This window comes from Rattus norvegicus, chromosome 7, assembly GCF_036323735.1.
Source record: "Rattus norvegicus strain BN/NHsdMcwi chromosome 7, GRCr8, whole genome shotgun sequence".
Lineage (NCBI taxonomy): Eukaryota > Metazoa > Chordata > Mammalia > Rodentia > Muridae > Rattus > Rattus norvegicus.
Genome location: NC_086025.1, coordinates 70,214,678 through 70,229,930, shown reverse-complemented (window position 1 = coordinate 70,229,930; position 15,253 = coordinate 70,214,678).

Here is a 15,253-nt window from a genome sequence, read left to right as displayed (position 1 = left end):
TCATCTCCTCCCCTACACACAAACACACACACACACACACACACACACACACACACACGCACACACGAATGTACACACACAAGCACACATGCACACATGCACATATACACACATGCACACACGCACACATGCATGTATACCACACATGCACACACATACATGCATACACGCACACACATGCACATGGACACACGCATGTACACACACATACATGCACACACACATGTACACACACACCACTGTTGTTGCTCAGTGGTCCTGGAGGATACTCTTCCTGCTGCTGCCCCTGGTACTAAACCACAGGCCTCAGCCACCAAACCAGCACATGGCCTTGTATTATGGTTAAGGAAATAACCCCAAGCTGTCAAATCATTTGCCAAGGTCACACAGGTAGATTGGGCTAGGACCAACATCGATGAGGGCCGGAGCCCTGCCCATTGCTTGCTTTGGGTTTGTTTTCCAAGTTACCACCCCACTCAGGCAGCCAGGAAGGAGCACAGCAGAATAGCAAGTGAAAATCACAGATTTGGATTTGTCACTGAAGGAAGTAAAAAGGCAAAAACCAGACAGTGTCTGGCGGTTGGGGTGGGGAAGGGACCTAGCCTGCAGAAGTGAGACTGGCCACCAACTAATTGGCTGTTTTGTTCAGTATGTTCCTTGAAGATACCAAGAAAAATCTTGGTCCCTTGAAATTGATTTTATTATCACTGCTATGGTAAAATTTCTGTTCTGGAGTAGAAGTGCTACTTGAACCAATCAGTCCGTCAACCGACAGCTGCCACGGTACCCTGTGTGCACTCAGCGACTGTGTTATATGTTCTGGGACAGAGGATAACAGGAGTAGCAACCAGAGCAGACCAACTCCCTTAAATGACCACAATCTGCTCACTAGTGAGCTCCTTCCCATCGTGCTGATTCCATGAAGTCCCCAACTCTGAGCCCAGATGATCCAATGATCTGGTCGATGGGAATGGAAACAATCCCAGGAAATTGAGGGGACTGCAAAAGGAAAGATAGGAGGGAGGCAGGGGGACGGAGAGAGAAAGAGAGAGAGAGAGAGAGAGAGAGAGAGAGAGAGAGAGAGAGAGAGAGAGAGCGAGCGCTGGGTAAACACACTGAGTAGAACAAGAGCTGGGTAAAGCCATTTAGTTGAAGTTTTCATCCCCCAACCAGAGGACAATGATCACGGAAAGAAAAATGGGATGGATGCCCAATGAAGAAGCAGGGGGGGGCAGGGGGGGTGGGCAGAGAGATGGCTTGTTCTGGTTCTGCTCTGAATAACTTACCAAGCACAGCATTTGAGGAGAAAATTAGCAGCAAGGCCCTGTGAGAGATGCAATAGTCATTTCACATGGAAGGTCCTTGCCAGGATCCTGTTCCTCTTCCTCCAACGCAGTCCTGGGCTCTGTGTGCCCACAGCCGAGTGCTCTGCCTTGCTCTTCATAGAGAGCCAGTCTGGTGGGCAGAGTCCAGGTGAGATCTGAGAAGCCCTTGACTTGCCTGCACACGCACAAGGATTCCAACAGGTGAATACAGATTAAAGCAGATCTCTGCCTTGGATCAGTTCAGGGCTGACCATCAGTAGGCCAAGGACTAAGATTCGTGGAGCTATGTGTGCCCTAGGAGACGGCCATGCCCATGTGGCGCACTGCTTGTTTTCAGAGGCAGAACTGTGTGTACTGAGACTGCTGCAGAGTTCCGTGGGAGCTGAGAGTTGGAACTGTGTGGGAAGATCATTGCTAAGGACTGCTTCATGGTGCATTTGGGTCAAATGCTCCTTGTTTCTCATTATGTTGTTCTGAAGTGGCTTTCGTAAGAGGGAGCTTTGTTTTCCAACAGCCTCTTGGTGCTCTTACTGGTTGTATCAATGAGCTATTGCTACACGATATGTTCTTTGATGAACCACCCTTAAACTTATGACTTATAACAGCACTCGTCTGTTCCCACACTTGTGAGTCCGTCTGCCTGCAAGACCAGCTGAGACTGCAGTGAACCTAGATCCTGCTGGCCGGAGCTCCTCACAGAGGGTTGAGTCTGAGTCTGTGGCTTTGCTCTGAGGTATAGGTCAGGGAGTCATAGACACACCCAGGACAGTTGAGAATATCGGGGGTGGGGATTTAGCTCAGTGGTAGAGCGCTTGCCTAGGAAGCGCAAGGCCCTGGGTTCGGTCCCCAGCTCCGGAAAAAAAAAAAAAAAGAAAGTGGAAGAGAATATCGTTCATATGTGAGAATGTGTTTCATATGTAACCCTAGCTCATCTGGTCTGGAACTCACTATATAGCCCAGGCTGCCCTGGAACTCACAGAGATGCACCCTCCTCTGTCTTCAGAGTGGTGAGACTAAAGGTGGGCACCAGCACCCCTGGCCTCAGATGCTTTCCAGCCATGGCATTTCTGCCTCTAACTTTTACAATGAAAAAAAATTAGGTTAGTGCTGTACGTTAATCTGAACTGGGGAAGAAAAGACAGGATCAGCCCTTTGGTGTGAGCACAGCACACGGTCCTCTTACTGAAATACAATTGACCAGCCTGTGGTCAGGCAAGCTAGCCCTTAAAAATGCCATCGCTGAGTGGCAGAGCCACTGTCGATGACCCCAGACCACATCGCTGTGCACATAGTGCACTCAAAAAGTCCACTCAAAGTCCAAGATGGCAAACTCGGACCCTCTGTGGAGAGTGCTGTTTCAGTGCAGGTGAGGCCAAATGAAATAAAAGGCTAGAGCCTGTCACTTGGCCATGGTAAGAGAAGGCGGGGCTAAGAAGTTTTAGAGAGGAGACAGACAGAGAGAAGAGAGGACAGGAGAAGATGGAGGAAGAAGACAAACCAGATCCACGTGGCCCGAGACACCCACAGGTAGCTGTGGATCTCATGGAAGAGCAATAGAATAACATTGGGCACATCTGTCCAATCTAGGTGGGCAGCTTGTATCTGCACCAGTTGAGTTTTGAGTTCTTTGTGTGGGCATTTTGGGGGCTGAGAATTTACTGTTACCAATCTGATAAATTGCAAGCCTCTGGAGTCTTAATTATAAGGACTAATGGTTTAGAGCCAGTTGCTGCCAGTCTCTGCCGGCTAGCTACAGGGGCTCGCAAGGGAAAGGATAGCTTCAGAAATGCGAGCAGGCTCTCTGTTCTGTGGCAGGTAAACCGCAAGAACCTGGGAAGACTGGAGCTTGCAGCTCCCAATGGGGGAGCAGAGACATGCGTAGCCAGTGTTAGCGTGGATTTTTTTTTTTAATAATTACACGCTACACCTTTGGAACAAGATTACAGTAGTTGGGGTTGGTGCTGGGGGCAAGGCTCATGCCAACAGTGTCTTAATGAAGGACTTGGCAGCTCAGCTCGCCCTTGTCGATGTCATGGAAGACGAGCAGAAGGGAGAGATGATGGATCTCCAGCCTGGCAGCCTCTTCCATAGAACACCAGAAACTGTCTCCATCAAAGACTACAGTGTGACTGCAAACTCCAAACTGATCATTGTCACAAGGGGGCCGACAGCTGGAGGGAGAGAGCCGGCTCAACGGTTCAGCGAGACGTGAACATCTTCAAGTCCGTCGTTCCCAACTGTGAAGTGCAGTGCGCACTGCAAGCCGCTCATTGTCTCACCCGCTGGATATCTTGACCTACGACCTATGTAGCTTTCCCCAAAACAGAGTTACCGGGAGTGATCACAATCTGGACTCAGCTGGGCGCTGTTACCTGATGGGAGAAAGGCTAGGTGTTCACCCACTGAGCTGTCATGGATGGATCCTAGGGGAGCATGGTGACTCCAGTGTGTCCATGTGGAGTGGCATGAATGTTGGCGGTGTCTCCCTGAGGAATCTGAACTCAGAACTGCAGTGGAAGGAGTTGATGGTGCCTATGAGGTGATCAAACTGAAAGTTATGTCCTAGGGCATTGGCCTCTCTGGAAGACTTGGACAAGAGCATAATGAAGAAATTTAGGTGGGTGCATCCCATTTCCACCATGGTTGAGGGTTTCTATTGTAAGAGTCCATGAATCACTGAAGAATGATACCGCAGACCCAAAAGAAAGCGTGCTTGTTCTGCAAAAATCCAGCATGCAGAGGTCTACTGTTCAGCAAAATGGTGACCCAGAGGAAAGCGCACAGGCTCAATTTAAAGCCAATTGGGGGAATTCCAGGTAGGAACAGGTGAACTTTCTCCTGCTTGGTTGGCTCTATTTCAAGGGACACCAGTGTCTGTGTGACTGGCTTAGTCTTTAGGAACTTTCCAGAATCATTGTTGACTATTCTTGGCTCAGGTCAGATGGTGGGGTAGCTTCTGATTGACTGCCTGAGTGTGTGGTTTTTCCTGGAACTGGTTTGCTCAGCTCCAAGAAAGAAACTTAACCTAGTTGTCTAAACTGGCATTTTGCAGCCTGTCATGGAGTCAGCCTACCTCAGTTCTCTCGCTGTGGAATCAATGATGATGTCTTCCTCAGTGTCACTTGTGTTCGGGGACAAAATGGAGTTTGTGAAGCTGACTGTAATTCCTGAAGAGGAGCCCACCTGAAGAGGATGACAGCTAGGCTCTCAGGAATTCAGAAGGAGGTACTATTCTAAAGTCTTCCTGGTGTCCTAGCCTGTCACTGTCCAATGGAATAGAAACGTTCTGGGGCTGGAGAGATGGGCCAGTGGTTAAGAGCACTGATTGCTCTTCCAAGAGACCCTGAGTTCAAATCCCAGCAGCCACATGATGGCTCACAACCATCTGTAATGGGATCTAATGTCCTCTTCTGGTGTGTCTGAAGACAGCTACAGTGTACTTATATATAATAAATAAATCTTTAAAAAAAAAAAAAAGGAAGAAACCTCCTCATCTGAGCTATGTTAGTGCAGTTGTGTTAAGGTAATCTGGGGACACTCAGTTCCCACAGCTCTACCCTGTTGCTAAGTGGTACTTGTGTAGTGGTAACCTGGTTAGTGTGACAGTCCCACTCTCTCCAAGACACACTGCCAATTGTAGGCAGGCTTCAATTATGCTATGCTGCAGACCCTCAGCAAACATGCCTAGCCCAACAAGTTCCCAGTTAGTCATAACCTGGCTGTAAGTCCACATATTGGTGAGGGATCTCTAGAGCCACAGAACTTATGGAATGCCTTCAAATATTAAGGGAAATTATTGGAATGATTCACAGGCTGCAGTCCAACTAACCCGACAATGGGCAGCAGTGACTGGGAAGTCTGAGAGTCTAGTAGTTGCTCAATCCTACAAGGCCAGTTGTTTCAGCTGCTCTTCTGTGTAAACTGGAATTCTGAAGGAGTAGGTTCCACTAGATGTGCTGGCAGGAAATGCAAGCAGGTAAAGAAAAGTGAGCCTTCCTTCCTCCATTGTCCTTATGTAGGCCTCCAGCAGAAGGTATGACCAGATTAAAGGTGGGTCTGGACCTAAGCTGTTCTTTACTTGGAACTTACTCTGTCCAAGGCTGGCCTTAAACTCAGAGATCTGCTTGCCTCAATCTCCTGGGATTAAAGGCCTGTATCACCTTGCCTGGACCCAAGCTTTTCATGGCCACTATGCCTCAAGATCAGTATCAAAAGCATATTTCATCCCATGTCAAGATCCAGATCAAAAGCCCTTGTCTTCCAACCTCAAGTTCTAGATCACAGGTGTGCCCTCCGTTTCTGGATTGTAGTTCATTCCAGATGTAGTCAAGTTGACAACTGGGAATGGCCATCGCAGTCCATTACACATGCTCTCAGGGATATTTTGTGTAGTATACGTGACTGTAGTATACACTGCAATATTATGTAAAAAGTATGATTTGCATATGGTGTCGTGGCAATGAAAATAGCAAATAAACCTTGAACAGTGAGGAAAAATGTGTTTGTTTTTATGTGTGTGTTTGTTTATGGTGAATGCTATGTCAATCTGTCTACATCTGGAATTAACAGACTAGCTAGACAAACCTGGGAGGGATTTTTGCTTAATTAAATATTTGAAGTGGAAAGACCCACCTCTAATCTGGGTCACATCTCTGCTGGAAGCTCTAAAGATGGAAACCTCTCTTTCTTTGCCTACTTGCAGGATCTTGCTAACTAGCAAGTCCATTCCTTCACTGGTGTTAACACCTACTCCTTTGAGATTCTGGCGTGTCCTAGAGACGAACTGAGACATCTGGCTTCAAGGACTGAACAACTACTACCTTTTGTTCACAAGCAGCCATAGCTGGACCACAGCCTATAAGCCATTCTAATAAATCCCATATATATTCTAATAAATCCCATATATATTCTAATAAATCCCATATATATTCTAATAAATCCTATGGGGGTAGAGGGAGGGAGGAAGGGAAGGAGAGAGAGATTCATTCTATAAGCTCTGTTACTCTAGAGAACTCTTTGACTAATACATCCATATTTCACATATCCTCAGAGGTCAGAAGAGGAAGTTGGATCTCCTGGAACTAGAGTTACTGATGTTTGTGAATATTACCTGTAGTTTCTACTTCCTCACTTTAAGCTCCAGGTGGACTGTTCACTAGCCACCACCCAGGAGCCACCCCAGATCCACAGAAGAAACACATACAAACACACATTAACTTATATTTAATATGCTTTTAGCACAATGTCTGGCCTCTTCTAAGCCTTCTGCGGCTAGCATATCCTTCTTTTCACTCCCAGCTCACCACCTCTAAATCTTCCCTCAACTTAGTTGTGTTTCTAATCTCTGGCCTGCTACTCCAAGCCCAGTCGGGGAAGCAGCCAGTGGTCACTCCATCCGAGATCTCACATAGCTGGTAGCTCTTTCCCTCTCTCTCCAAAGCATGGCGAATCTCTTTCCTCTTCCCTGTCTGCTAACCTGCCTGTGGGAAATTGGAAGCACCACCCCTTACAGCACAGTCATTGGCTGCTAGCATCTTTATTGATGGATTAAGAACCAATTGGGGAACAGGATTTTCTGCATTCATTCCTGACCAGAACATCAGAACCACCCCCTACATGTGAGCGTCCATGTGGCCGTTGGGAATTGAACCTGTGTCCTCTGCAAGAGCAAGAAGCCACTGAGCCATATCTCCAGCCCCATCAGAGCACTTTAAGCCTCCATGGTAACCTATTCCTCCCACACTGTGGGCAAGTGGACCATGCCACCAGACAGAAGACCTGGTGTGGTTGCAGCAAGTCCTATAAGCCCCTGTGTCCAATACCTCCAAAGTAGAATTTATCAACTCTCTTAATCCTGCTTTCTGTCTTCTCCATATTACCTGTGGGCTTCACCCTCTGCTCAGGGACACAGGATAGAATCACATAAGGCTATCCTTCCATAACTCCCTTCTGTCACCAGGTCAATCCCATGGCTTCCACTCCCCAGTAAACATGAACAGGCCATCCACTGGGCCAGCATCATGGGTGACCAGGGCGGACTCTTTAGTTCCTGGAGCTTTTTACCTCCAAATATTTCTTGCTCTTGTCCCCTCTTCTTCTCCCAGGCAGATCCCACATGGGTGCCGGACTCTTACTCCAGTTTTCATCCTGTAATTTGGCCTCTTACACTCATTGCTACCTTGATGCTTCTCCATCATCTTCAAACCCGTTCTCAGAAACCGGGGCTGGATAGGGCAGCTCAGAAGAGAATTAGGCAACTGAAAGTAAAAGCAAAAGAAATGACAAAATACAAAAATGTTGGTGCGCTGTAGAGGAGCCAATAACTTGCTCTTTCGCAAAGCAAGGCATTCAAAACCAACCGTGGGGACTGGAGCCGTGGCTCCGCACTTGAGTGCAGGAGTTCAGGTCTCAGCACTCACATAGGGAGGCTGGCAATTGGCAGACTCGAGCCCCAGGGAATACAGTGCCCTCTTCAGGCCTCTTTGCGTACCTGCACTCATGTGTGCATGCTACACAGAGAGACCCGCACATACACATAATTAAAGTAAAATCTTCAAAAATACCCAACAATGAGCGTTCACGATCTTCTCTTCTTTTATAAAAGACTGTTTATTTCAAATATAGAAGAAAAAATCAAGATAATAATTACCTGGGAAACAAACCCAAATTAGACATGTGTCCGTAATTTCTGCTTTTCCTGGCCTTGTGAAAACATCACGAGAGACTGCTTGGGTACCAGAGCACCTGGGTGGAGAACCACCCAGCCACGTGTCCTCCCACCATTCACTATGAATTTCTCACATGGAGCCCCAGGCTCCCACAGACCTCAAAGTTCATGCTCCTCTGAGCCTACCCACCACGTTCTCCCACTTTCCCAAATGTTCACACCACCTTTCTCCACTTGCCTGTCTTTCCCTGTCCTCCTGGCCTTCACCCAGGCCTAGTGTCATCTAAGGAGTCCTTCCAGGATTGAAGCCTCCCCTTTGCTTGCCAAATGCCTTGGTCATCTCTGTATCATTCACTGTGCTGTCCTCCTCTGTGCTCTCTCCCATCTGCCAGTGACTTTGGGTGCGAGGCACCTACTTGGTGTTTTATAGATTCCACACTCCTCTGCCCCAAGTTCAAGGTTTTGAGAATTTCCCTGTTCACTTCATCTCAGGACTATGTCTGCTCTGGCAGGTGGTTCTGTGGAGCTCCTCATAACCATGTCTGAGACCACCTGGGGACCGGAGCATCAGTCAGCCTGTACTGAGCGTCACCGATGTGTCTGTGGCCTTCATAGCATCTCCTTCTCCTGCTTCCAGGGAGACACCAGCATGTCAAGCTTTTACTCAAGATTCAGAAAGCAAACAATGTGAACTGTAGCCAAGAACGAAATGGACAACAAGTCAAACATATGCTAAACAGCAGTGCCCTAAAAGCACTCCAGACACCCATGCCTTCCGCCATATTTCTTCAGAGAACCCTTTGGACTTCTGCTCTGCTGTGGGGTTCACCTCACCATGGAGCCCATCTTCTTTCCAACATCCACCCTGGTTCCTGCTAAGACCTTGAACTCTCCTAAGAGCTGAGTCTACCTTTAAATATCCACAAGGCACTAATGAGGAGCAAAGAGCTTTTCCTTAGGATCTGCATGTCACTGACAGCTGACCTTCAAAAGCTTCTGTCCTTTACCCACAGGCTCTGTGAGAGGGAGGGAGGGAAGGAGGGAAAAGGAGGGAGGGAGGGAGGGAGCGTTGGGGTGACTGAGGTGACTTGAGTGTTTGAACTAATGATCATTTTCTTCCAGATTTGTCAGCACAACTTTTTGACTGGACCGGATTGCCTAGGGATAACAATGTTTTTGTCTTCCCACCGTCAGTGATGAAACTCGTGAGACCTAATTTGCTTGACCTTGGATTTTAGTGGTTAAGGACTAAACATCAAATCCACGAAGGCTCAAATGTCTTTCACTTAGGGCTTGACTCTGACATCTTTCTTCCCCACATTCAGAATAACAGCAGGACCAACCTGAAGGGTCAAGGGGCAGCAGACTCAGCATTAACACCTCAATGCCTGGCACAGTGTGCTCAGGGAATGACGGGTGTCAGTAATCCCCACCATTGACGCCTCATCAGCATCGCTACTTCAAGGTTTAGACTCTTTGTGGAGGTTCTAGTTTGCTCCTTCTTTCCAGATGGGCTTTAATCATGCAGCCTAGGCTGGCCCGAAAGTCTAAATAGCCTAGGCTGGCATTGAATTCTCAATTCTCCTGCTTTTGCTTCCTGAATGCAGGACCACATATGGGCTGACATGCTGGGCTGAGTCTGTTCCTTTTTACAGGTATAGCAGGATAGAGATACTCTGGCGTCCTGGGGGTGAGCTCTCTTCAAACCTACTCTAGAAGAGGTTGGTATTTCTATTGGTGTGATCTGTATTTTCACTTTTGGCAAAGTTTTATGCAATGGGTTTCTTATGGAACACCTCAGCTGGAATCCTAACTCATACCTGCTGAGTTCTGTTGTACAAATCAAGCAATTAAGCCTCAAAGTCTGAATCTGTAAAATAGGTACAGTGTGCCAGTACCGCTGTATGAGGTAAACAGAGGAAATGCACCCAGCATGCAGTCCTGTAACGGTTACTGTGTAAGTGTGTGTGGTGGTGGAAGGGAGGCAGACAGATCTGCCCCTGAGGCATCCACATGGAGACTGAACCCAGGCTCTCACAGGAGCAAGACAAGCCTTCTGCTACTGTGCTACATCCCCACCCACATTTTTGCTTACTTTTGTTTTGTTTGTTTTGTCTTTGAGACATGGTTTCTCTGTGTAGCCCTGGCTGTCTTGTAATTCACTCTGTAGAGTAAGCTGGCTTTGAACTCAAGAGATCCATCTGCCTCTGGCTCCTGAGTGCTGGGATTAAAGGTGCATGCCCCCACTGCCTGACACTTTGTTTGTTTGTTTTGAGATTTAGTCTCAATAAGTTGCTACTTGGGCCTTAAATTCTGTGCAGCCTGGTGAGACTTTGTAGGCTAGTCAGGTCTTGGATTTGAGATCTTCCTACTTTAGCATCTAAGAGCTATGGCCACAGGTTCACAGGTATGAGCCCTCTAAACCACAGGTTTCTCGTCTGTCTACACTGGCGGGGTACATCTAGGAAGGCAGAGGCTCTGACCAAGCCTTGGTTTTCTCTCCAAACCCAGTGTGACAGAATGTCTTAGTTATGGTTTTACTTCTGTGGTCAGACACCATGACCAAGGCAAGTCTTATAAAGGACAATTGGGGGGCTGGAGAGATGGCTCAGTGGTTAAGAGCACTGACTGCTCTTCCAGAGGTCCTGAGTTCAAATCCCAGCAACCACATGGTGGCTCACAACCATCTGTGATGAGATCTGATGCCCTCTTCTGGTGTGTGTCTGAAGACAGCTGCAATGTACTTACATATATAATAAATAAATCTTTAAAAAAAAAAAAAAGGACAATTGGGGCTGGCTTACAGGTTCAGAGGTTCAGTCCATTATCATCAAGGTGGGAACATGGTAGCATCCAGGCAGGCATGGTGCAGGAGGAGGCGAGAGTTCTACATCTTCATGTGAAGGCTGCTAGCAGAATACTCACTTCCAGGCAACTAGGGTGAGGGTCTTAAATCCCACACCCACAGTGACACACCCACTCCAACAAGGCCACACCTACTCCAACAAGGCCACACCCACTCCAACAGGGCCACACCTACTCCAACAGGGCTACTCCTAATATTGCCACTCCCTGGGTCAAGCATATACAAACCATCACACAGAATATGTCTGGAAATTCTCCTTTTTGTCCCAGTTCACTACTCCTGACCTTGAAATCTGTATTTATGCATAGGAAGCTTCTATACCACTGAACCTATCAGTACCCCAATATAATTGGACGCATTCTTTGAAGATATATGTGCCTGTTAGTAGTTTACTAGGAGAACCAAAACAGTCATGGAAAAGGGGTATGCCAAAAAGTCAGCGATCATATACATTGATCCAAATTAAGTTATAATTTTCACAGATGTGTAGTTGAGGTGGTGGTGACCCTGGGGAGGAACGCAGGGCCTCCTGTCTGCTAAGCACATGCTTGGCCACTGAGCTATCCTGAGGAAAGGCCTTCCAGTGGGTGATTTTTGCAGATACATCTGTTTCTGCTTATATAAAGATCACAGATATGAAAATACCATTCGCAAATCCAAAATAGAAATAATGAGATGAAATGCATGGGAAAATACGACATTACTTACAAAAGCCATCCGAAACTTCCATTATTGAAGACAGAAGGCAATTATTATGTATTTTTAATTTAATCTAATATCTATTTTTCAAGACAAAGTTTCTCACTTTAACCATGGCTGTTCTCTATCCCAGGCTGACCTCGAACTCAGAGATTCACTTGAGAAGGCTTTTTTTTTAAAGGAGAAAAAAAGAATACAATATTAGCAACATTTCCTAGATTTTTTTTTCCACATTAAAAAAAAAAAAACAAAACGGCACCATTCAGCTTCACTGGCACCGTGGGTATTTGGTGGCCAGGTGTTTTGGAGAGTGGCACACTTTCATTAACCAGATTTTATACACTCTGCTACAGGTGTTTCTAGGACCTATTTGTCCCTTCCCTTTGTCCCTTTTCCTTTCCGCCTTTGATCCTTCTTAAAGTGGGGGTAAGGATTCGATTAAGAGCTTCAGCCCTACCAGGCAGTTGTGCACCCAGTACTGGAGAAGCAGAGGCAGGTGGATTACCGAGTTTGAGGCCAGCTTGGACTACAAAGTGAGTTCCAGGACAGCCAGGGTTACATGGAGAAAACCTGTCTCAGAAAAGTACAACCCCCCCCCAAAAAAAACAAACCCAGAAAAACAAAAAGCTGGACAATCACTCTGAATGATAAGGTACAGTGCTGACTCAGTCTAAGACAGGGAAGTTTTAGCTTGATCCATTCTCTGGACGATGGGCAGTGCCAGGCCTGGAGGCGTCTATCACCATACTCTCCCACACGAGCTTATTTTAAGATAGAGAACATTTCGATAGAACTTGTTTATGTGTCCTAAGCCATTGCCACAGAACAGGACACCCTCTAACCCACATCAGCAGTCACAAGATGGACGTCATCTCTTGGATCACTGGTCTCAGACTTGTGCTCTTGCAGATTCAGACGGGGCGTGTTGGAGACATTCTTGGGAAGAATGGGTCTCCAGACAGCCATAACTGTCCCCCTGAACTTTCAATGTTGTTCTGAGCAAGAAAGACTCTGACCCATAGGAAAAAGCTATGTGTGTGCATGCACACACATCCACACACCAGCACCATCCAGTTCATGACCCTGTAGGAGACGTCAGTCAAACAGACAAGGTCTCTGCCTGCCATTCAACTGGCATGACTGTCAGGACTTAAGCAATGAACGTCTGTTCGTCTGTTCCTGGAAAGACGGACACAGACAAGAATATAATAGAGTAAAAGACAATAGTCATGCTTCTGTCTATTCATACTGGGTAGTGAGAGGAGGCCTCACTGCTGAGGTGAGCTTGGAGTAGAGCCGTGCAGGAAGTGAGGGAAGCCTGCACTGCCCGCAGGGAAGAGGGAGGATTTGAGGTGGGACTGTGTTTGGTGTCCAAGAAACAGCCAGAAGGTAGGGAGGCTACAAGGAGTACTAGGAAATAAGTCAGGAAGGTTGGGTTAGGCCAGGTCTGACCCCAAGGTCACTATGGTATTTGGCCTTTTACTGTGAGGGCATCAAGGCCTATGTAGGAAGGAAGTGACAGGGTCTGACTCAGGTTGACGCCTTTATCAAGAAGGCTGTTGAAGAGCCAGCTGTGAACCAGATCAGTCAGGAATCTGACCTCGGCTTGAAGAGGTGGTGGGGGGAAACTTGTGAGAAGTGGCCAGATCCATGATTTGCCAAACACAGAAAGACGTGAGAGAAGAGAGACGTGAGTCACTGCAGGCCCCAGGGTTTCCTCCTGAGCAATGAGGAAGAGGGCCTGAAGGGGGAACACGCTGCAGGCAAGGCGTGAGGAAAGGAAGGATGGGAGCCTAGGAGCTCCTGTGGAGAGAGTAAAGTGGTATGGTGGTCAGCCAAGCCGTGGTTCAGCCATGGGAGACTGGAGCTTGGGGGAGGCACAGATTTGAGAGGCATCGGTACAAAGGTGAGTTTTTGAGCTTACAGACCGGTTGAGATCACCAGGAAATGAATAAAGTTCTGAGAGCGGGGAACACTGGAGCATCTGTGTCTCTGCACAGGAGAGGAGAGATCAAGGAGAGGACTGATGTCACAGACCTGGGACATCAGCCGGAGTGCAGGTGCTGACAGGAGACCTTCAAGGCCATTTACAGATAAGAAAGGGTGGAGGAGAAGCAGGAGAGGAGTCCCTGAATACAGCATAGAAAGTATGGGTGAAACCAAGTGTACCTGAAACCCTGAGGCTAGAAGCAGCTGTGCATGAGACTGTGTTGTCCCCGTGATGCCGGTGTGATTCAGAGGGAAAGAAACATGAGCTAGAAGACAGTGCTTCCGTGGCTGATGGGAATGGATGGGGATCTGTTATTAAGCAATGGTGAGTCCAAGGTAGCATTCTCCCCAAATAGTCTGAATCTATGAGCCTCAAAGGACAGGCTCTGTGTCGTGTGGTGAGTGAGAGCTGAGGAGACAGAGGCTACTATTGTTTTTACTTATTTATTCTTATTTTGTGTGCACTGGTGTTTTGCCTGCACATATGTCCACATGAGGGTGTTGGATCCCTTGGAACTGGAGTTACACGGTCAGTCATAAGCTGCCATATGACTGCTGAGAATTGAGCCCTGGGCCTCTGAAAAAGCAAACAGTGCTCTTAACCGCTGAACCATCTCTGCAGACCCAGTTTAATTTTTCCCCCTTAACAAGTTGGGTCCATGGAGACAACCAGGTTTTATAGAGAGAGGTTTTCCACAAAGTGAGACTATGAAAGAGTTTGTGTTGTGTCATGGGAACATGGCGAGCACAGGAAACGGAACTTAGGTAGGTGGAAGAGACAGGCCGAATCAGGAAGGAGCCATGGAGCACGCTCTGGGTAACAGTCCAGGGGATAACAGAATCCTGCATTCTGAGCAAAGGGTGAGGTCTAAAAGAAACAGGGCATAATAGGGTCACCCCACCCGGCTTCTAAATTTCAGGCAATGTAGACCAAGCAGTTGCTTAGGGCTGACAGCCTGAGGGGACAGACCACAGTGCAAAGGAGACTTTGTATATGACATTCTTGTAGTGGGGGTGCTGGAGCCTCCTTCCAGGAGAAAGTCAGTCAGCCTTCAGCAGGGTCTCAGCTGAGTCTTAAGGGCCAGGAGGAGACCTAAAAGTCATTCAGGAAAACAGGAGTGGCTTGAAGGAATAAAAGGTGGCCTTTCTGACAGGATGACAGGATGACGATCTTCCTAGAGAAACTGGGGGCTGGGGTGGAGACCTGCTTTGGTCCTACCCTCTTCCCCAGTGGTACCCTGGAGAGATAAGAGGGCAAGACCCAAGTCTTTGCATCTCAAGATGGCTTAGAGAAGGCCTGAAGGGACTGCCATTCTCCCTGTTGCTACAGTTGTCCTGCACTGAGCCAGTCCTCCCTACTGCACATGGAATACACTGCTATGTCTGCGACCTCCTAGCTCCTAGCTCCTCAAGGGCAAAGAGGAATCTTTGCTGGGACTTTATCTTCAGCTTATGGAACCTTGCCTTCCTCCAAATATCAGAGGAGCCGATGACTGGGGAAGGAATTGGGGCGAGCTTGAGAAACCTGGTAACCCAGAATGGCAGGGCAGATATGTTCAAGCAATTAATGCCCTCCCCCTGCATCCGCATGACACATAGAAGATGGCGGTACCTGCAACCAAGTCTGGGGCAGCCTGGGCACCAGCTCCCCACTGCATATTTAATTCAAGAGCAATAACCGCGTGGGTCCCTTCCAGTGTCCATAGC